The sequence below is a fragment of the Balaenoptera physalus genome, assembly GCF_965194825.1.
Source record: "Balaenoptera physalus genome assembly, chromosome: X".
Lineage (NCBI taxonomy): Eukaryota > Metazoa > Chordata > Mammalia > Artiodactyla > Balaenopteridae > Balaenoptera > Balaenoptera physalus.
Genome location: NC_138903.1, coordinates 98899181 through 98923882, shown reverse-complemented (window position 1 = coordinate 98923882; position 24702 = coordinate 98899181).

Below are 24702 nucleotides of genomic sequence, written 5' to 3'. Positions count from 1 at the left end.
CTGGCTTCTGAATAACTAGGCCTTAAAATGCTTAGGCCCTGGATTCTACCCCAGCCAGTTTCTGACTAAATCTGAAGTGGATTTAGCCCCTACCTGGCTTCTGAATAACTAGGCTTTAAAATGCTTAGGCCCTGGATTCTACCCCAGCCAGTTTCTGACTGAATCTGAAGTGGATTTAGCCCCTACCTGGCATCAGAATAACTAGGCTTTAAAATTCTTAGGCCCTGGATTCTACCCCAGCCAGGTTCTGACTAAATCTGAAGTGGATTTAGCCCCTACCTGGCTTCTGAATAACTAGGCTTTAAAATGCTTAGGCCCTGGATTCTACCCCAGCCAGTTTCTGACTGAATCTGAAGTGGATTTAGCCCCTACCTGGCTTCTGAATAACTAGGCTTTAAAATGCTTAGGCCCTGGATTCTACCCCAGCCAGATTCTGACTGAATCTGAAGTGGATTTAGCCCCTACCTGGCTTCTCAATAACTTCGCTTTAAAATGCTTAGGCCCTGGAATCTACTCCAGCCAGTTTCTGACTAAATCTGAAGTGGATTTAGCCCCTACCTGGCTTCTGAATAACTAGGCCTTAAAATGCTTAGGCCCTGGATTCTACCCCAGCCAGTTTCTGACTAAATCTGAAGTGGATTTAGCCCCTACCTGGCTTCTGAATAACTAGGCTTTAAAATGCTTAGGCCCTGGATTCTTCCCCAGCCAGTTTCTGACTAAATCTGAAGTGGATTTAGCCCCCACCTGGCTTCTGAATAACTAGGCTTTAAAATGCTTAGGCCCTGGATGATTCTACCCCAGCCAGTTTCTGACTAAATCTGAAGTGGATTTAGCCCCTACCTGGCTTCTGAATAACTAGGCTTTAAAATGCTTAGGCCCTGGATTCGTCCCAGCCAGTTTCTGACAAAACCTGAAGTGGATGTAGCACCTCCTTTGCTTCTGAATAACTAGGCTTTAAAATTCTTAGGCCCTGGATTCATCTCCAGCCAGTTTCTGACAAAACCTGAAGTGGATTTAGCCCCTACCTGGCTTCTGAATAACTAGGCTTTAAAATGCTTAGGCCCTGGATTCTTCCCCAACCAGTTTCTGACTAAATCTGAAGTGGATTTAGCCCCCACCTGGCTTCTGAATAACTAGGCTTTAAAATGCTTAGGCCCTGGATTCTACCCAAGCCAGTTTCTGACTGAATCTGCAGTGGATTTAGCCCCTACCTGGCTTCAGAATAACTAGGCTTTAAAATGCTTAGGCCCTGGATTCTACCCCAGCCAGTTTCTGACTAAATCTGAAGTGGATTTAACACCTACCTGGGTTCTGAATAACTAGGCTTTAAAATGCTTAGGCCCTGGATTCTACCCAAGCCAGTTTCTGACAAAACCTGAAGTGGATTTAGCCCCTCCTTGGCTTCTGAATAACTAGGCTTTAAAATTCTTAGGCCCTGGATTCGTCCCCATTCAGTTTCTGACTAAATCTGAAGTGGATTTAGCCCCTACCTGGCATCAGAATAACTAGGCTTTAAAATGCTTAGGCCCTGGATTCTACCCCAGCCAGTTTCTGACTAAATCTGAAGTGGATTTAACACCTACCTGGCTTCTGAATAACTAGGCTTTAAAATGCTTAGGCCCTGGATTCGTCCCAGCCAGTTTCTGACAAAACCTGAAGTGGATGTAGCACCTCCTTTGCTTCTGAATAACTAGGCTTTAAAATTCTTAGGCCCTGGATTCATCTCCAGCCAGTTTCTGACAAAACCTGAAGTGGATTTAGCACCTACCTGGCTTCTGAATAACTAGGCTTTAAAATGCTTAGGCCCTGGATTCTACCCCAGCCAGTTTCTGACTGAATCTGCAGTGGATTTAGCCCCTACCTGGCTTCAGAATAACTAGGCTTTAAAATGCTTAGGCCCTGGATTCTACCCCAGCCAGTTTCTGACTAAATCTGAAGTGGATTTAACACCTACCTGGCTTCTGAATAACTAGGCTTTAAAATGCTTAGGCCCTGGATTCTACCCAAGCCAGTTTCTGACTGAATTTGAAGTGGATTTAGCCCCTACCTGGCATCAGAATAACTAGGCTTTAAAATGCTTAGGCCCTGGATTCTTCCCCAGCCAGTTTCTGACTAAATCTGAAGTGGATTTAGCCCCCACCTGGCTTCTGAATAACTAGGCTTTAAAATGCTTAGGCCCTGGATGATTCTACCCCAGCCAGTTGCTGACTAAATCTGAAGTGGATTTAGCCCCTACCTGGCTTCTGAATAATTAGGCCTTAAAATGCTTAGGCCCTGGATTCTACCCCAGCCAGTTTTTGACTAAATCTGAAGTGGATTTAACACCTACCTGGCTTCTGAATAACTAGGCTTTAAAATGCTTAGGCCCTGGATTCGTCCCAGCCAGTTTCTGACAAAACCTGAAGTGGATGTAGCACCTCCTTTGCTTCTGAATAACTAGGCTTTAAAATTCTTAGGCCCTGGATTCATCTCCAGCCAGTTTCTGACTAAATCTGAAGTGGATTTAGCCCCTACCTGGCTTCTGAATAACTAGGCTTTAAAATGCTTAGGCCCTGGATTCTTCCCCAGCCAGTTTCTGACTAAATCTGAAGTGGATTTAGCCCCCACCTGGCTTCTGAATAACTAGGCTTTAAAATGCTTAGGCCCTGGATGATTCTACCCCAGCCAGTTTGTGACTAAATCTGAAGTGGATTTAGCCCCTACCTGGCTTCTCATTAACTATGCTTTAAAATGCTTAGGCCCTGGAATCTACTCCAGCCAGTTTCTGACAAAACCTGAAGTAGATTTAGCCCCCACCTGGCTTCTGAATAACTAGGCTTTAAAATGCTTGGGCCCTGGATTCTACCTCAGCCAGGTTCTGACTGAATCTGAAGTGGATTTAACCCCTACCTGGCTTCTGAATAACTAGGCTTTAAAATGCTTAGGCCCTGGATTTTACCCCAGCCAGTTTCTTACTAAATCTGTAGTGGATTTAGCCCCTACCCGGCTTCTGAATAACTAGGCTTTAAAATGCTTAGGCCTTGGATTCTACCCCAGCCAGGTTCTGACTAAAACTGTAGTGGATTATCCCCTATCTGGCTTCTGAATAAACAAAAGCTAGGCTAGGACCATGGCTATTTCTTAACATACTGAGGAGATTTTAACCATTTTGGTTAGTTAACTGGGTTTAGAGCCTGGCTGTTCTCTAATAAGACTCTGGCTAAGCCTTAACTCTGCTTTGCATAGGTTTTAATAAGCTTAGGCTCTGGATTGTACCTCAGCTGATTTCTGACTAGAACTTAATTAGATTTAGGCCCTAACTGGGCTCTGACTAAACATAAACTAGGCTTAGGCCATGGCTAGGTGTAACGGAGTTCTATCACTTAACTAGCCTGAGTTTCTGACTTGACCTTAACTAGGCTTCAATTACATTTTAACTAGGCTTAGGCCCTGCCTAAGTCTTAACTAAGCTCTGACTAGGACTAAACTTTTTTTATCCTCCTATTAGGACTTCACTAGACTATGACTGTGACTTATGTAGGCTTTGGCCCTATCTAGACCTTTACTGGGCTCTGACTTGACCTAAGCTAGGCTATGGCACTCTTTACGCTTTAACAATACCTTGATGAGGCCTTAAGCAAGATAACCAGCTTTTAACTAGGCTTAGGTCTTGTCTCCACCTTAATAAGGTTCTGACAAGTCTAACTATGCTTAGGCTCTGGGCAGGCCTAACTATGTCCTTGCTAGTACTTAACTACACTTAGGCCCTGACTACACCTTAACTAGACTCTGACTAGACCTTAACTATGTTTAGGCTAGGACTTATCTGGGTTATCTAGAGTTTAACTGAGCAACTAGGCCGTAAGCAGGCTCTGGCCCTGGCTGCCTCTTAACTGGGCTTACTAGCCCTTAACTAGACTTAGCCCTAGTTAAGCCTTAACTGGGCTTTGAACCTGGCTACACCCTGGTTAGGTGTAACTAGGACAAGGCCATGGCTATAAGTTAACTGAGCTTGAGCCCCAGCTAGGCCTTATCTAGCCTGACGTCCTGGATAGACTCTGGCCTTGCCTTAATTATTGTTTAGGCCTTGGCTAAATCTCAGTTACTCTTTACTAAGAGTAACCTCAATCATATATTCCTTTCAGCCTTTAGCTCGCTTAGTTTGCATCTGCCATTACCTCACTTTTCCTGTAGTTTCAGGCTGCCCTCTGAGTCATAAAAAGGAAACAGACATGACCCCACTGTATCCTCACTGCAACAGGAAACAGACTACTTCTAGCTTCGTTGCAGCCAGATGTATTTATAATGTAACACAGGAAGCAACCACTGAATTCACACTCCCCCCCAAGAAACCAGGGGATACTTTTTTAGGTAACACTCCACCTGGAAGTACATTTCCTTTTCACCCAGTCAAGATGGTTTATATAACTCCTTCCAGGACACCAACATTTTGTAACAAGTTTTTAATAGCTAGAGATGAGTGTTCCCAAGTACAGGAGCTGTACCCACAGCTTTTGCCTATAATGTGCAATTGGCAGTTAAGAAAAGAGAGAGCTGACACACTACAATTGCAGTAAAGGGAGTGTAAGGTTCACAAGGCTGAACTCTGAGCATGTGTAGACCCTGGGAACGCTCCACAGTTAGCTTATCAGGCCTAATGTGAAGAAGTAGCCAGTTTGGTGTATACTGGCTTGGACTATTAAAGGATACTGAAGTCCTCAGTTGATGACTTAAGAACAGGATGATGAATGCAGCTCAGAGCATGAACCATGAATTCCTGTCTAATGGTTTCATCAATACCCTAGCGACAAGAGACTGGTAATTGGTTCCAAAACCCTGCTATAATATTTGGTTTGGGAGTATGTATTTGTATAATTCAATTTTTAGTAAAATACTTTTGATTCTTTCCTCATTGGGAGGTCACTTCGGCCAACTAATCATTTTTGTCATCCTTATCAGGTTCTAAGTTAAACTTAAATAGGCCTGTATAGTCCTATTAACCCCTTCAGTACAGGGTGACTCAGTATCAGCCCTGAATGAACCAAATGAAATTTGTAGGTGCTATCCAGGGCAAAGCGAGTAAGTAGCCCTGCGCACTGGATAGTGCCTGAACAGGACCTGTTCCTGTAGGATGAGACCACTTCTTACATCAGGCTGTGTGCAGCCTTATGGCAATGGGGCTGATCTGGGCACCGGGACCAGGGAGTTTATGCATTCATTCACTCATCCCACAAATTTTATTTATCACCTGCTATGTGCTAGATATGGTCCTAGGTACTGGAAATATGATAGTAAGCACAAATAATCACAGCCCTTGCCCTCATGGAGTTTTCATTCCACAAACAAAACCAAGAGAGGGTCTGCACAGTCATGAATTGAAGCCTAGATTACAACAATCTATACCCTATGGATATCACAGGGCAAAGTCAAATATAGTGGGCAAAGCTCAACAATGACAGAATAGCTTAGCAAGTAGGAGGAAAGACCTAGGTGAATGGCCATGAGGTCAGAAAAATAGACAGCTGCAACAAGTGAGTTGTTATCCTCACTTTATAAGTATGAAAACAGAGTTGCTGAAGATCACCTGGCTAGTAAGTGACAGAGATAGGATATCAACCTAGAACTAATTGACTCCAGAACCCCCATGCTTTCCAGAGCCATCACACTCATCACACAGGACTGATTTCTGGCCCTAAAAATCTCAGGAAATGAGCAAAGAGCTTTAAGCACCCTTGGATGCTTACTAAACCACTCCTCCTCAGCTCAGTCCTTATTCCTCAGTTCTGCCTGCTTCTCAACACTGGGGTAGGCATAAATCAACTATACTCCAATAAAATTTTTTTTAAAAAATCAGCAAAAAAAATTAAAAACCAATGGAGCAGGCATATGGTTTTGATGGGGAGGGAGGCATGAAAATCTGGTGACAGGCCTCCAGGAGTGTGGTGTGGGCAATGGCTGAAAAGAAAGAGATGGTTACAACTGTATAAAACCTCTGGGCTATGAACACTTTTGTGGGAAAACAAACAAACAAGAAAGACTACTTCATGAGGATTGTTTTACAGTAAATTATTGAGAGGGGGTGAAAATAACCAGGAGGTTTATGACTTATCCAATGTAACAAAATTCTCTGAGGATTTATAGTAATCCCTGGGGTTGTAAGGAATGTTAATGCTTAATAGTCCATATTCTGCCAACAAAACAGCAAATTCTTGCATGTAAATACACTGTCTATATCAGGCAAAAGTAAAATTTAGTTTCTTGGAAGCAAGAGACTAGCCCCATCCCTCTGATTAGTCACCTTGATCCAATGATGGGAGGGAGTTCATTGCACAGTGGTATCTAGGGGAAGTCCAGTTGAGAATAGGAAGCCAAAATCTGCTTCAAGGCCAAGGAACTCCCAAGGTTGTTCAATACTGCCACCATCACTCAGTTAAATCTTGGAAAATACCAATTAGTTCTGCATCTCTTCTCATACCCCTCCTCAAAGTGTCTCAGAAGCAACTTAGTAATGCTATAGCAAGCTTCTTTTTTATGGATGCTGGATTCTCTAGCCCAGTTCCCTGGTCAAAGTGTATATATACTTTGGTCTCCTCCATCTCCCTGGAAGATCCCACAGGGATGCAATGTACTCCCCACTCAAAGCCTGCTGGCAGGCTAAGTATGACTAATGGTCTTCAATGTCCATTGGGAAAGAAAATGGCTCTATCGTTCGATTTGTCTGTACCACAGAATTCAGAAATTCAATATCACACAATTAATGACAGATTGCTTTTTCTAGTTCTTTAATTATTTCCCAGAATGAGAAGTGTCTTCTCTTCTGAACTAGAAAGAATGTGGTAAGTAGAAAAAACACGCAGTATAAGGAAGAAAATGTGTTTTCTGGCTTCTCCTTCCGCTCCTTACGCCTACCATCACCACTACCACCACCACGCCATCCTAAGCAAGTCATTTATACTTTCTGGTCCTCAGTTCTTCTTTCTATAAAATGCAGTAAATTACCCACTCGAAAAAAATGGGGGGAAAGTGGACTAGATAAATGAATCCTATCAGCATAGTGGGTAAGAGCACAGGGTGTGGACTTATACAGATCAGGGTCTGAATCACAGCTCTGTCACCTTGTCGCTATAAGCCCTTGGCATGTCATTTAACCTCGCTGAGCTTCACATTTCCTTCTCTGTAAAAAGAGGGTGGATACTAATAATACCTATTTCACGGGCTGTTATGGGGCCAAAATCCAAGACTACTTGGAAGATGCTTAGTTCAATAAATAAACATGACCCTTGTGCAACCTCACTTCCTTTTATTTGCATCACTTTTGGGTGTCTTAAGAGTATTTATCAGGCACGTGATTAAAATGTACTGACTGGTGTATCGGACTTGCCCATAGGGCAGTAGGGAGATTCATAGGGCACTACCAAGGAACCTCAGAAGCCTGGAACAGGGTGATAGAACAGGACGAGATATTAGAGTTTTTCTTTATCCTCACCCCCCCCCCCCAGTTGAGCTCAACCCACATCTAGTCATTGCTTTGAACTACAACAAAGAAGTGTCTTCCTGGAACCATAGGCCCCACTGGGATAACTAAAAGTGTCAGGGAGACACTTCAGGTTTAGCCTAAAGAATGAGAGCCAAGGACTCCTGGGTTCTTTGCTCTGCTGGGGCACTGAAACCTTCTGTACCTTTATTTTATACATTCCCTCTTTCTCTGATTTCTCCAACCTCTGGCCAATCTCTGAGGAGGCTACAGACAATATACTTGAAAGATACTTTGAAAAGGAAAATATTGAATATTATTAACTACTAGTTGGACTTTGCAAACAAATTAATAAATGCTTCCCTTACAGTTGCAGAAACGTTACAAACCCCTGCTGTAATTAAATCTCTCTCCAGCTTTGCTTTGATAGTCTGGATCCTAGGGAAAGTATGTTGACACCGTTTCAGTACTTTGTGTTTCAGTGCAAGTACTGAGCCATTCATTCACTCCAGGGAAGAGACAGAGAAAAGAATGAGTGTAAGGGTCTCAGAACTGAAAGCAAGTAACCAAGGAAGATTATCCATCCCTTTCTGGAGGCTGTGACCTGGACACCAATGTTTCTCAATGGGAGATGGCTTTGGATTGCCCCTGCTGAAGTACAAGGGAAATAAGTAAGCTAGGCCCAGCTCACCTAGAGCAATGGGTTTCAACTGAGTCAGTTCCCCCCACCCCAGGGGACATTTGTCACTATCTGGAAATACTTTTGGTTGTCACAACTATTGGAGGGCGGAAGGGAGGTGCCACTGGCACTTAGTAGGTGTAAGCCAGGGATACTGCTAAACATCCTACAATGCACAGGATAGTCTCCCAGAACAAAGACCTACCCAACCCAAAATGTAAATAGTGTCGAGAGTGAGAAAATCTACACTAGAAAATCTTTCTATCCTTCCTATCCTAATAACTAGCAAATATTCTTGAAAGCCTTTCTTGGCACTATGGGAGATATAAGACATGGTCTCTGCCCTAAGGAAGCTTAGACTCGAATACGGAGACTAACCAAGCACACTGAAGCTACCAGAAAATAAAGAAGTATATCACATAGTTATTATTTTTCCTACATAGTATGGTCTAGCCCCCAGGTACTATAGGAAGTTTCAGGAGGAGAAGAGCAGGAGGCATGGCAATCATTCAGGAAAATGCAAGAAGAGTTGAATCTTGAGTTGGTGTTCGATGGAGAAAATTACTCTCATTGTTAGGACAAAGATGAGTCTAGGCTCACTACCCATACTTCCTTTCTTCCCGTTCTCCATTTAATTAGCATCTTGTAATCTGATTTCAGGACTCCACAGACTGGAGGACTCCACAGAAAATGTTCTCTTGTAGGTGACCAGTGACATGTTAATCACCAGACCCAATCACCTATCCTCAATATTTATCTTCGTTGACTCCCACCTTTTTGAAATTCTCTTCCTCCTTGGCTTTTATGAAATCATCATCTTGTTCCCTTTAGATCTCTTGGGGCTCAGCCTCTTTCTTTCTATAGCTAACCTCAACAGGTAGGTGGGCCTCAAACTCCAGTCTGCTGTCTTTTTCTCACTCACTGTTTTCTCTTAATTATTTTATTCATTCATTTATATCCACAAGGATATAGATATAATTCCACAAGGGATTTGAGGTAGTTATAATATCATGCTATGTATTTTCCCTTAGTTCTCATACCCATTCCTACGGTTTCACCCATCATCTCTACATCAGCAGCTCTCCAAACTACACCTCTGACTCTGATGTCCTTTCTACACACCACTCCTCCATACCCAACCACCTCCTGGCCACTGTCCGCAGACTCTTCAAATCCAGCATATCCTAAATTTAGAGTAACCAACTAGTTCTGGTTTGCCCAGGACTTTCCCAGTGTTAGCGCTGAAATTCCCACATCCTGAGAATTCCCTCAACAGCAGACCAACCAGGACGTATCTGAAATGAATTCATCACATGTATCCCAAATCCAGTTCTCGTCCTGATCTCCTGATTCCCACATACCGTTTAATAGCAGAGTATCCTCAACTCCTCATTATCTTCCACCCCAACACACAATTTATTACCAAATATTGTCAATGCTATCTCCAAAATATCTCTGTCACCATCGCCTCCTTTCAACTCCCACTGCTCTAATTCAGGCCCTTATTGCCTCTCACCTGGAAAGTTACAAAAGACTCCTACTCAGTCCCCTCCCTCCCATCCCCTTTGCCAATTCACCTTCCGTACAGCCAAGGTGGATCATTCTGAAACACAAATCTGATCGTGCATACGTAATCATCTCATCAACATGGAAGTCTTACAGACTGAACCCCAAAAACAGTATTAAACCTAGGCTCTGGGGTATTCAAGCATGACGACTACACAGTGTAATACCTTAGAAATGTTGCCATAACTGACTAAAATGCACCGAGTAATAATATGAGCTGTAAGTGAAAGGGAGAAGCAAAACAAAACAAAACCAACCACCATAGTCTTGAGAAGCCAAGAATTTTGAGTCTGTCGGTTACAGTTTTGCATCTTCTCACTTTTTCAGAGAAGTATATGACAACCACAGTTAAGGTAAGTTAAGTACTGCCAGGGAACTCCGGATAGTATAGACCAGTTATGGCCTTGATAGTCATCTGACATAGAATCAACTGGAAGTTACGTTATGCAGAAACTAAGATAGATAGTCTGTGAGAGGATACACTTGCTCCCTTAGGCTAAGTCTTAACTTGTCTGTGGCCTGACTTTCAAATCACCTCCCATACAAGAGCTATAGGCTTTCTTTTCCATCCAGCCTGATGAGAAAAAGGAGAATTTGCTTGAGTGACGTTTACATCAGTGTCAGGAAATATGTATCCCATTTGAATAATGATGGGGGGGAACCAAATTTAGATTATGAGAAGTGAAAACTGCCAGATAAAGAAAAAGCCAAATGTTCTCCCTAGAGGGGAAAGAGAACTCGTCCCTCCCTCCCTCCCTCAGCAAAACAAAACTGTCCTCTGTCTCCTCTCAGACACTTGCAGGTGGTAAATTGTTTACAAAGGATCTCACCTTGGGAGTGAAAAGCTGACCTTCACAAAGGCATTAGAAAAAGATGGCTATGAGAAAAAGCAGTGCCATAACCCAATGGTTTACCTCCCTAATATAGGAATTTCCATCGCATTGTAGGTAACTTCCTCGTCCATCTAGGTAAGTAAGAGACGTAGCCGCCCATCAGAAGAAGGCTCCCCCCAGCTAGGGTCCCACCTTCCGTTTTTTGTTTTTTCTTTTTTTTTTGGCCCCGTTTGTTTTTCTAGTTTTTCTGTCACTAATGGGGCATTGAAACATTAACACATTTCATTCATCTCCCAAAGACCTTGCTTCTGAAATTCATTCTCCCTTTTCCATCAGGGACCTCCCTAGTCAGGAACACACATGCATACATCATGAACAAATATATATTCCTTCATCATTTAATAGCAGCAACACAACTTCTCATCCGGGGGGATATAAGCCAAGGTCTCTGCCTTACAGGAGTTTAGAGTCTAATCAGGGAGACCAACAAGCACGATTAACAGCAAGGAAGTAGATTGCATAGTCATTTTTTTCTATAGTTGCTATAGTAACTTGGAGAAATAGCACTGGAATCTTTAAGAAAACTTCAAAAAAATAAAGGAGCATGAGGGAACAATTTTAGGGTGATGAAGATGAACTCAAACTGCAGTCATTGATCTGTACACTTAAAATAGCGGCTTTTTTATTGTAAATTATATCTCAATAAAGTTGATTTATAAAGTGCAAAAAAAAGAGAAAACTTTAAATTTTTCAAAGAATGGAATTAGAGTTCATTCAGGTGTAACACAGGGAGAGAGGTTTTGAAGGTACGAGAAAAAAAATTCACAGAGTTGGGACTTGCTTTCTGTCTGTCTCTCTCTCTCTCACACACTCACATACACACTGCGCACACACACACACACACACACACACACCCCTTGCTTTTGTCATATAATACGGTTCAAGCTTATTTAGGCTTAAAGCATTAAATAGCTTGTTCCAGAGTAAATCCTCTGCTGTCAACTCCCGTCTAGGCCAAAACCACTATGTTCACTGCCCTGCTGACTCCCACACCTCTACCTCCAGCTCTAAACTTCAGTCTTTTTTCAGCATTCCAAAGCCCTAGCAAATCAGCAAGAATAAGACAAGTACGACTATTTGGTATTTAAGTGAACACTCACTGTGTGCCTAGCACAGAGCTAACTTTTGTCTATCTGTTGTCATTAATACTCCAAATAATCCAGCTACCACTTTTTAAAGAATTGACTATGTGCAAGGCATCCAGACACTGTGTTAATGACTTTTCATGTGGAGTATCTCATTTAATCCTCACAACAATCCTAGGAGACAGGCAATATTATTATTCCCATTTACAGATAAGGAAACTGAGAATTAAAAGGACTTGTCCAAGGGCACACTGTGAATACATGGCCAAGCCGGAGTCTGACCTCAGCTCTAACTCCAAAGTCTATATACCGGAGACTGTGCTGTATGGTGGTTAGAGCCGCAGGTTAGCAAACGTTTTCTGTAAAGGGCCAGATAGCAAATATTTTAGGCAGCATAGGTCATAGGTCTCTGTTGGAATTACTCAACTCTGCCAATGTAAAAAATAAGCGTGGCTATACTGCAATAAAACTTTATTTACGCAAACAGGAAACAGGCTCCATTTGGCCCCCAGTTTGATGGCCCCTGGGTTAGAGCATCAGTGGTGTACACAGACCTGGGCTCAAGACTTGTTCTTCAGTCTCTCTGTGGCTCAGATTCTTCATCTGTAGAACAGTAATAATACCTCCTTCATACAGTCATCATGAGGAATAAGGATTAAAGGAATGAACAAAAATACAAAGTACCTGGCACATAGTAGAGTGCGCATTAAGTCATGATTAAAAGCCCACCATAAGGCTGGCCCCTAGAAGGAAGGAGAAAGGAAATGGGTTAGGATAGGTACCGCTCTCTTTAAAATTAAGCCACCAGGCTCCAATAGTCTTGATAGTCGGCAGCAATAATTACTCCCTCAGAATGCCAGCTAATTCTATGCTCCCATCAGCTACACAAACCTTGTTCTTTTTTGAGTTTACATTCCTATTTTAGTCATTAGTGAGAGTCTCGTGGTTTCAAGGGAGGGCAGGAATATGCTTTTGTCATTATTTGCTAGGTGTTTCCTTCAGGAATGAGATTCTGGTCACTGGAGTCATGTCTGGCACAGAGTAGGTGCTCAGTAAATGTTGCTGGCTTGATTGAACTGGTTTTGGAGTGGTACTTCCTGGAAGCAGAAGGAAAGTGACTTCCTAAAAGCCCTCAAATCACTGAGGACTCATGTTTTCTTTGCCCATGTGAGCACGCCTGTGTGTGTGTGTGTGTGTGTGTGAGAGAGAGAGAGAGAGAGGGAGAGAGAAGGGGGGGAGGGGAGGTGTAGGAGTATGGTGGGGGGTTACATTAAGCACACAGGAGCCAAGCTCCGTTGGTCTCTCTAAGCCTTGCTCCTGAATAATCACCCAGTGAAAGCCACTCGGAGCAAGTTTTTTTTGCTTTGAGCCAAAACCATACTCTTGGAATCTTCCATCGTGGCTTTAAAGAACCTCCTGAGATACCTTAGCTTGTTAGCCAGCCCCGAAAAAGCCATCCTTCCTGCAATCCTGACTTGCCAGTCTTTCTCAATGAAAAATTCTCTCCTTTACCTACCAAGCTGTCTCTCGTCCTCTAAGATGCCTTGCATAACAATCCAGTTTTCATTCTGGAATTTGTTAGAGGTATTTATAGGATCTGACTATACAATGAGGACGGTACTGACTCCAACTGGATATACTTCTCCAATGCACTATTCCTCCCACCTCCCCATCCCTAACCCTGCTACCACCACCATCAGTCTCCTTTCCAGAATTCCAAGTCAGTAACTGGCATGACAGAACACACCCTCAGAACATTCAGAGGAGCTGATCATGGAAGCAGTGCTGATGTGTGCCAACTGTCTAGGCAAAGACTGTGTCAGGTCACATATATAGTCACTTCAAGACTATCCATCCAAGAAGGAACAGTTCTGCATCTCATGATAATAACAATAGCCATAATGTTGAAAATAGCTAACATTATTGAATGTTTCCTCATCTAATTCTCACAATGGTTTAGTGCTCTATGCTTTGATATTTTTATTCCTTGAGGTATTTCCCCTTCCAGCCTCTTGATTTAAACCAGTAGGATCGCAACTCCCAGCTGACCCCCAACCACATCCTGTCTGATTTTTTTTTTTTTTGGAGTATAGTTGATTTACAATGTTGTGTTAGTTTCAAGTGTACGGCAAAGTGAATCAGTTATACATATACACATATCTACTCTTTTTTAGATTCTTTTCCCATATAGGTCATTACAGATTATTGAGTTCCCTGCACTATGCAGTACTGTCTGACTTCGTATTTGGTTTTTAGTGGGTTTCCAGGCTCTCTTCATCAACTGCGCTGACACACTAGGTCACTTGCTCCCTCCCAGGTGAGCCGTTTTCCCATGCAGGCTCCCCTTCTAGAACTTCCCTCTTTGGAGTAGGAAGTGAGCACCCATCACCCTCTGCTGCCATCTCATGGCTAGAACAAGCCATTGCATCGGACTTAATTCCACTGCACTAGCCGCTTTCAGAGCCCCTTACCTCCAACACAGGAGAATTGTAACAGCTGCCAGGAAATCCCATTTAACTAATTCTGACTGCTGTGTATACTTGCAAATGGAAAATTATATATTTTTAAAATGTGTTCTAAAACAGAGTTTTCAGCATCTAGCTCACTTTCCTCCGTTTAGTTCAAATTAGTGAAGTTTAGCTGTAGTTTGAAATTAGAGGTATGACTGCCAGTTGACTTATTTTGTGCGTCTGCACCTGTGTTGCCATTGCTATTGGCAGCCCAGCTCGGGAACCAAGTTGACTAGCTAAGTGCAACGACAGCCAGCTGAGTCCCAAATGTCTCCGTAACCCCTGGGTAAGCACACATCTCCTTTCTTTCAGAAAAAAAAATATCACCATGGATTAGTGATCTGAACAGATAAATAGCAAATTGTGTTAGACAGAGACTACATGTAAAATGTAGGGGCTACTTCGCATCATAATCTGGGACTAAACTACTTGCCAAAACCTCTTTCTTCGTCTCAAATTTCTGCTGCAGTGGTAAAAAAGCAGAACCGCTTAATGAAAGTATAGCTCAGCAAGCTCCTGCAATGGTGAGGGAAGGAAGGTGTTTTGAACGTTTCTCCCTCTTTGGGAAATCTTGCATTGCTACCGATTTCCTTTTTGAGCATTTTTTCTCCTCAACGGAGCCCAGCTTGATTGGCAACTACAAAACAAACCAACAAAAGTCGTTCTATCTCGGGTCATTTCTGCTGGCTTTTTAAATACACTTTTATACACAACTAGACTATTTTCTGAAGAACTGACATCTGAGGCAATGAAAGTTGGGCCTATTCCAATGTGCAGCCATTTGCTGAGGGAGCAGAAGAAGATTCTTGAAGATCAGTAGACTTTTTCAAACCACCGAGGAAGGCCCTTTATCTCAGATCCTGCCATAGCCAGGAACGTGATTTTTCTTCCCAAGCCTAATCGTCTCCCCTGGGGCGGGGGGAGCCACTCATTCTCACCTTTTAGATTTTCTTTTCCTCGAAATGAACTAAAGGAAGAAGTGTTTGCAGCTGTGGATCCCCCGGCTTGAAGTCAGCTGATCCCTTTTAGGAAACACAAAGATAACTCACTGCCAATTACTTCAGAGAACAACAGGCCCGGACTGCCTTCCAAACCCCTGAATGTGAAACATATGTCAAGGTGACCTTCCTTCCAGCCTCACCTATTGCACTTTTGTACACACCCAACAATTTAAAATCATCTGACAATAACCAGTTAGGTGACACAAGGTGGGACTGACTTGTTTGATCCTGATCTAATTTTTTTCTTGCTGACAGCCTCCATGGCAGGCGACACGGTAGATGGTGGGAGTTAAGAAAGACTTTTCTCCTCTGACCATTGCCTGTTCCTAATGGAACCACTAAAGGTTCACTGCTACTGGCTTTTTTTTCTCTGCCTCATAGCCTGGCTTACTTCTCAAGAGCCCACCCCCCACCCCACATCCTCTGCTCCTACCAGGGGACTTTCCCTCATTTTCCATTACCTCAGCAGAGTGGGGACTCAATCAATAACCAGGGAAGTCTGTCCCTAGCCCACTACTCTTAAATGAGCTCTAACTACAGTGCTTGACACATAGTAGGCACTCAGATGTTAATTGTTGTTGTTGTTACTATTTAACCTCTCTGAGCCTCAATTTTCTCATCTGAAAAATGGGTGTAAATATAGTACCAACCTCCTGGGCTTAGTCAATATATAGAAAATGCTTTTAAAAGTATCCAAAACAAAGGAAGTTCTGTATACATCTAATCTGTGACTGTTATGACTACTACTAATGCCTTGAGAGCACACAGAATGTGAGGTGAAAAGAGAAACGTGTGTGTGTGTGTGTTGGGGGTACTTTGGGGGAAAAGAGTTCTGTTTGGGTTATGCATTTGAAATGCCCACTGGGCAGTTGAACATTTAGGTCTGAAGTTTAGCAGGGAGGCAGAGAGGAAATTTTCTCACTTTAACGAATATAGTAAATGCCTGTAAAGTCCCTGGGATGTGAAATGTTACATAACATACACGATTGTTCCTCCTCTTCAGAAGCTTACCGTTGTAAGAAAGCCAAGTCAAGGGTTCTAGGTATAAATGTAACATGAGGTAAGCTCTAAGTGATAGATACCACAAGGAAGAAGCAAGGTGGTCTGGGCTCAAGAAGGAAGGACTGCCTCTGGCTGGGGCAATCAGGGAAGGCTTCCAAAAGGAAGTGATGTTCTCTGATTTAATAACTCTCTGTAGCCTTTCCTTATGACTCTAAGTGCCTGCTGATTTGTCCTGTCTCTGAATGCCCTGAGTGCCTACGTTGTGGTGCCTCATAACAAAGTCATGAGCTTTTCCTAATGCTAAATGGATCTAATTTGAATGACTAGACTTTATTCTGACTTTTCTTTTTATAAAATGGTGGTAACAGAAGATCAAAGGGGCATAGGTTGTTTTTTTTTTTTTCATGTCCTTACTTGGCAAAATAATCTCTGGATTTGGAGGGGAGTGGCCTTCACTGGTCTGTTGAGAGCCAGCCATCTGGGAACCTGACACCTTTACCATCTGTAGCGCTTGTGCAGGAGTCTGAACACAAAACTTATCGTCCCATTACTTCTTTCACGTGAGTTTGGCTGGCCTCTCAGTGGGATCCTGCAGGCAGAATCACTGTCTGTCACTCTCTCTTGTTGGGACCCTCTCCCCTTGTGCGCCACACAGAAGCGGGCACAGCACATGTACAGAGCTACTTGTTAAAATGCCTTAACTGAATCACGTGGACCTTGCATCCCCTTGGCTACGAGCAAGTCAGATTCTGTTCTGCCTTGGGTTCAGCATGGGAATCAGTCACTAAAGTCAGGTGATTATTTAGACAGCTGGCAGGTAGGTCCCTTATAGCTAGATAACTGGCTGATATGAGGTACTCACTTTAAACTGTTAAGGGTGGTTAGTAGTTTTACATATTACCACTTCCTACAAACATGAATATAACTTCAAGGCCTTAACCCAAAGCAACAAATGATGTGGGCATTTCAATCACTGTGGCAAGGCCAATGGGGAAGATACTGGAAAATTCAGCTTTCTGCAGGTCTCAGCTCATACCATCCAGAGATTGATAGAGTACAGTGTTTAAGAGCTTAGTCTATGGTCAGCCAAGCTAGGGCTCCCGTCCTGGCTCCACTACTTACCAAGAATGTGAGCTGGGGCTCAGTCTCATCGTCTATAAAATGGGTATGATACTGATATCTGCCTTTAGGGTTGCTGTGAGATGATCTGTGTGAAAATCTGGTACAGTGTCTGGCACACTATAAGAACTCATTGTATGGTAGTTAATCTGACTATGTTAAGAATATGGGAACATATGTATATGTATAACTGATTCACTTTGTTATAAAGCAGAAACTAACACACCATTGTAAAGCAATTATACTCCAATAAAGATGTTAAAAAAAAAAAAAAAGAATAGCTCCTAGTTGCAACTCCTAAGGGACTTGACTTACCTATCAGACTTCACCCTCTACATACACTGAGGGCAAAACTTCCCAAATTGTTCTACAGGTTCAAGGCAATCGCTATTAAAAACCCAGTTTCCTTTTTTGCATAAATTGACAAGAAGATCATAAAATTCACATGAAATGCAATGGAGGCAGAATAGCCAAAACAATTTTGAAAAAGAGCGAAGAATTTAGAAGATTCGTGCTTCCCAATTTCAAAAGTTACTACAGAGCTACTGTAATCAAGACAGTGGGGTACTGGCATAAGGATACACTTATTGATAAGTGGAATAGAATTAAGAATCCAAAAATAAACCCTTACATTTATGGTTAGTTGATTTTCAGCCAGGGTACCAAAACAATTTAATGGGGAAATAGTAGTCTTTTCAAAAAATGGTGCTGGGACTGATCTTGGGTGGCCTCGGCCTGCACTGGCTTGAAGCAGGATTTCGATTCCCCAGCCAGAGATTGAAGTCAGGCCTCAGCAGTGAGAACACTGAATCCAATCATTAGACCATCAGGGACAGTAGCCAATGACAAGGCCCTGGCCTGTCGGCTTTGCAGAAATGAATTTCCACAAAGAGACGGAAAGTGGTGAAACAAGTGTTTATCAGGAGGAAAAAGAGTACGTGTGAATAGACTCACACGGGCAGGCTCAGAGACAGAGTTACACCGCGTGGTAATTTGAATCACTTATATGGGGCAATTTCTTCCGGGTTTCCTGTGGCCAATCACCTCGCTTTGCCTGGCTCTGAGTCTGTATTTGGTTTATCTCAGGGTTCTCCCCTGTGTGCGAGCACACCTCTTAACCAAGATGGATTCTAGCGAAGAGGCCTATGGGTAGGTTGACATCACTTACTATGGGGTGGCGCCTCCTCCCTTTTTGACCCCCCAGGGAGCCTTTCTGCGCACATGTAGTTGGGAAGGTCTCCTTGACCTAGAGAATGAGAAATATGTGGTCTCTTTATCTGTTATCTGGGCAGGGCTTAGCTCCTCCTTGCTCCTGCTATTATCTTTGTCTTGGAGTATCTGTCCACAGGGGACAGACTCTAGCTGCTCAGCCTGGGGCCCATCTATCTCCTGCCTCAGGACAAGTGAATATCCACAGTCAAATAAATGAAGTTGGACCCCTTCCTCATACAATATGCAAAACTTAATTTAAAATGGATCAAAGACCTAAGTATAAGAGGTAAAGCTATCAAACTCAGAGACAAACACATAGGTGTAAATCTTTGTGACCTTGGATTGAGTGATGGTTTCTTATATATGGCTGCAACAGCACAAGCAACAAAAGAAAACATAAAATGGACTTCATCAAAAGTAAAAACTATTGCTCTAGGCTCTGTACAGTTTGGTCTTTATAGTGCAATCAAGCATACAACACAGAGGCACTGCTGTTTTTCCTGCAGTCCCTCTTTGTGAGGCATTCTCGAAATCAACTAGAGATTGATTAAATAAACTCAAATTGGAACTTCAATATGCAAGCAGGAATTAGGATTGTGCTTTCAAAGCTCACAGATGTGTTTGGATTAGATACTACATGGTGGCTTAAGACAAGTTTGTTTTACAGTATTCTAATTGCAGTTTGTTCTGCCAGAGTCCATACCACCCCATACTACTCTTGTCAGATATAAAAATAGAAAGTAAAAACCTGTTCAACTTTAAAAGTATTATGTTCAGCCAAATCGAAAATCAGAGCAGAGGCATTGAAAATAAAGGTTGGATGGACATATCCACTATTAAAAGAAGTTTCACATCTGCATTTTTGCTTTAGGGGAGAGTGATTTCTTGGGTCAGAGTTATTGGGGATACACAAGGAGAAGAAGTCCTAGGAGACCATAAAGACCATGGCAAAGTGGTCCAAATATCTGGTTCTGGCAGCAGCTGGGGGACAATACTATAGAAGAGCAAACTACAAATTGCTGCCTGTTTTGTGAATAAAGTTTTATTGGCACACAACCACACCCATTCATTTACATATTATGTATCGCTGAGTTTGTGCTGAGTTGAGTCTTTGCAAAAGGGACGATATGGTCTGTGAAGTCCCAAATATTTACTATCTGGCCCTTTACGGAAAAAGTTTGCTGACCCCTGCTGTGTAACACCAGTACTACAGTCTGGATATCTCCATTTAGACGTCCCACAGACAAATCTAACTCAGCAGGTATAAAAATGCATGCATCTCCATAAACTTGTTCCAGCTTCAGTGTTCCCACTCTCGATTAATGGCACTACTGTCCACCAATTCACCCAAAAGAGAAGCCTCCCTCCCTTTTACCCTCTCACCCTATATATTACTTCACTTCCCACCCATCACCACATCCTGCCACTTCTACCTCCTCACTATATTTTGAATCTGAGCACATCTCTTCATTTCCACTGCCATTACCTTAGTCCGAGTCACAATCATTTTGTACAACATTGACAACAGCTTTCTAACTGGTCTTCCTGCCCCTAGTTTTGCCCACCCTCTGCCCCCAGTCCATTTTCTACTCAATAACCATAAGGATCTTTCTAATGTCCAAATCTGATTCTGGCACATGCATAATGATATATGCAGCTAAGATTTAATGATCCCTTACTATGTGCTAGACATAGTTCTAAGTGCTTCATGTATAGTAACTGATCTTAATCCTCACGTGAATCCTATATGGCAGATGCTGTTATTAACTCCATTCTTTACATGAAGACTTTGAAGAACAGAGAGAACCAGTGCAATCTAGCTCAAGTGTCTACAGTCTTAACTACTCTACTATACTGCTCTACACACACACACACACACACACACACACACACACACACACACACACAAACCTATCATTTATGGCTTCTCATTGCTCTTAAAATGAGTCATACTATTTATAATGGCCAAAGACTATCATTTTTTTTTTTGAGTTGTGTAGCCCTTTATTAGTGACTAAAATAGAAGGTATCTGTTGTACAACACGGGTAGTAATTGACTCTAACTGGAGATTTTTATATTCTAATACAGATCATTTATAAATGCAATTTCTTTATTAAAAAGCTTCCACCCTTTTTGTTTGTTTGTGTACAATTTGCAAAACTATTCTGAAAGCGGAGTATATGTGCACAAGTCTGCAAAGAGTGCAAATTCAGGATATGGTAAATGCTTTACAAGTTACTTTCCAAAAACTGACTGCCACAACTGTTCCAGAGACTATCATTTTGATCTTCTGCAACCCCTGCCTACCTCTCCAGCCTCACCTCTTGCCATCCACAGCCTTGCAGCTCAAGCAGCCGTCTCCCCAGACTGCTCTACCTCCCCATACCAGTCCTGCTCTTTTTCACCTCCATGCCTTTAGTCATGTTATCCCCGCTACTTTGGCTGTTTACTCTCTTCCCGTCTCCCTCACTACACCTAACCAGCTTCTACACATCCTTTAATGCTCCACTCAGGTCTCACCTGCTCCAGGAAGCCTTTGCAGAGCAGTCCAAATTTGCCCTTCCTTTGTGCTCCCATTATGCCTTGTTTTCCTATCCATTTCCATGCCCTTACCAGGCTGTTTCGTAACTGCCTTTTTATATATGTCTCCCTCACTAGACTGTGTGCTCCCAGTGCTTCTCCCATTGCATCCAAATATTTCGCTTTACCCTTCTACTTTTCTATACTTTTTTTTTTTCTAGGACCTTTTCGTCCCAGCCTTTGGCATAAGCTATAATGCCAAGAAGAGTAGAAAGGGACTGTATAGGATTTTGTCTTTTTGTGTGTAAATGTGTGAAAAGGAGATGTGAGGACATAAGGGGGATCATGAACATCTTTGGAGAAAATGAGATCACATGATAAAAAGACTTTAGAGCTTTTTTTTTTTTTTGTCATCTAGTAATAGTAAACTGCTTTAGGGTAGGCTAGTCCCTAAAATGGATAATGGCTCAAGCACAATAGAATTATCTCAGTCATGTAACTGTCCAAGACACATATTCTTGGTCAACGAGATAGTTCTCCTCCACATGGTCACTGAAGGACACGGCCTGACAGAAGCCCCTAGGCCACCCTGAGTTACCACACCCCACTCAGCAAGAAGGGGGAGAGAACATGGAGGAGCACCCATGGGGGACGTATATAGTCCAGGCCTAGAGGTGCCACTCATCATTTCGCCTCACATTCCATTACTGAGAACTTGGTCATGTGGCCACGCCTCACTGCAAGGGAGCCTGGGAGATGTAGTCCAGCCTGTGCTCAAGGAAGAGAAGAATGGTTTTGGTGGGAAGCTAGTGACCTTCACAGATATACTGACAGTAAAATTGGGCTAGTGTACCTTGGGTGTTAGGTAAATGATGGAAGAATTTTATTTCCTTTGTACTAGTAAGCTGTATGAGCAGTGCTGTTTAACCTTTCCCATGGGAAGCTGGAGTAATCAGATACAGGCAATATTTAAAATCATTGCTGACAGTTAAGCTCCCTATTGAGTTGCTTACCAGGAAGTAGCAGCCGGAGGGTGACTTGCAATGCTGATGATCTCTTAACTATTAATCACTGACACTTTGTAGATTGCCTTTAAGTAAAATCCCAGCTGAGTTAGATACTGTCATAATATTGGCCCCCAAATAGCTTTGCCTCCTTTGCATGTCTAGACTAGAGAGCGTGTTAAATAAACGGCAAAGTAGCAACCTGATTCTTTGCTAGCCAACCAAGAGGTGCTCAGAACCAAAAGGGAAAAAAGAAAACATCAAAAAGGGAACTCATTTCCATTCCAAACCACAGCCACAGGCATGAGCTTATTTGCTGCCAGTTTGTGTTTGCCCAAAGTACACATTTGTTGATGACCTCATGTAAGCTAGGGGAATGAGTAAAAGTGAATCCATTTGAAATGAAACATCCCCATGATTCTCTGCTAAGAGGCATGTACATTCCCAGGAGAACTTTGTAAAACAGCTGCCCAGGCTCTACTCCCCAGGGAGGCTCATTTAGTCAGCCTGTGGTGTGACTTGGGAACTGGGATTTTTTTTTTCATGTTCCCTGGATGATTCTGATGCAGAGCCAGGTTTGGGGAAGCATCTCTCTAACACAATGGGAGGGGGAATAGGGGGCCATGCCAAAGCACAAACCAGAGTGATTGATTTTGTTTAATGTATGAAACAAATAATCAACCCTAAGGAAGATCTAGTCTCCTAGCTTGACATGTAGAGCTGTCTCTGAGGTTAGACCCACGCGTGGGAGCCTGGAGATCAGGCTTCCTCTGGGGATTGGCCGTGCAGCTGGCTGTAAACTAGGAGAGCTATTATGAATGTAGACTTCCACCTGGACATCCCAGATGCCTGACTTGTTCTCTTCTTTTCCCAGTTTGTGGCCCAGCCCAACTGCCAACAGTTGCTTGCCACTCTGTGGTACGATGGCTTCCCTGGATGGCGGCGGAAACACTGGGTAGTCAAGCTTCTGACGTGCATGACCATTGGGTTCCTGTTTCCCATGCTGTCTATTGCTTATCTGATCTCACCCAGGAGCAACCTTGGGCTGTTCATCAAGAAACCCTTTATCAAGTTTATCTGCCACACAGCGTCATATCTGACCTTCCTCTTCATGCTTCTCCTGGCTTCTCAGCACATCATCAGGACGGACCTCCATGTGCAGGGGCCTCCCCCGACTGTAGTGGAGTGGATGATATTGCCTTGGGTTCTCGGTGAGTCAAAGAGACCAGGAGCTATGGCCAGACTGCCTGCTGGTCCTGTCTAAAGAAACTACTGGAATAGGCAGTTGGACTGGCCCTGAACTAGGGCGCCTTCCCTCTGTGCAGTGGGGTAGTCCTTTGTTGGGAGTGTCAGAAATGTGGCTCCTTCTTCCCCAGGCCCTGGCCGCTCAGCACCACAGGGTTCACCGTGAGAGTGACAGTGTCCCCAAGGCTTGTTTCAGCTAACCTAACGTCATCAAGGACAAGGAATTTGTCCGTCAGTTGATTTAGAGGGAAAGCCAAGTGTTAAGTCAGGACAGGCTCAGGTAAGCTAGGCAGGGCAAGTGCGGATCAGTCTATTCAATGCCTTCTTTCCCATAACTGGGGTTGGGGGGGAGGGGTGGCACTTGGATCTGCTGCTTTCTTGCGACTACTCCACACAATCCCAGTACTTATTCAGGGTCCACATCTTATTTGGATACTGATTTCACAACCAGGAGGGAAACCTTGGGAAATCCACACAGTTCATGGTTAAAGCAGCCTTACCAGAAGCCTGCAGGCATAATTCCATTGCACTGGACCCTCCAATGCATTGCCATCCTCCAAGTCCTTGCTGCTCGAACTGTGGTCCCCAAACCAGCAACGTCAGCATCATCTGGGAACCTGTGAGACATGCAGAATCTCAAGTCTCACCCTGGGTCTGTGGAATCAGAATCTGCATGATCCCCGGTCGATTCGCACATATTTTAAAGTCTGAGACTCACTGCTTTAGACCACAGCCATACCTTTTACTGCTTTCCACATTCCAAGGCTAAAGAAACATCTATGCCATCAGGCAGAATTCCATGAAACCCACACGCAATGAGAGGAGAGAGGAGAAAAGAGGATTCTAAATTATTCTGGGCCCCATAGCCTAGCTTCAGTCCCAACATCCAGTACTTTGGACCACGGCCAGCTTTTGCTCACCTCAAAACTCATTGAGAAGTTTTCCCTCTAGCACATAGTGGAAACTAAGGACTATGGGATAATATTGACCTAAATAATTCATTGATGAAATTACCCCTACTCTAAAATGGGAACAGGGTAGAATCAGACGCCCTGAATTGCAACAACATTCCAGTAACTGTGGTAACAATGTAAAAGTGAGTAGTATCCAGAAAATTATAACATATAGGCATCTTTAGGTAAAGCCTATCCTTGGCAAGTTCAAGACAGGGAGGTGAGGTAGTAAAGAAAGAAGAAAGTTATTACTATCTCTAGGGGCTCCACTGACCCCCAATTCATTCATTGATTTCCTCTTTCTTCATTTGGGGGAATCCTGCTATGATGTCTAGTCTGACGCTGTGAAGAAATAAACCTTTTGCCTCCATTCTTCAGGTTTCATTTGGGGGGAGATTAAGGAAATGTGGGATGGTGGATTTACTGAATACATCCATGATTGGTGGAACCTGATGGATT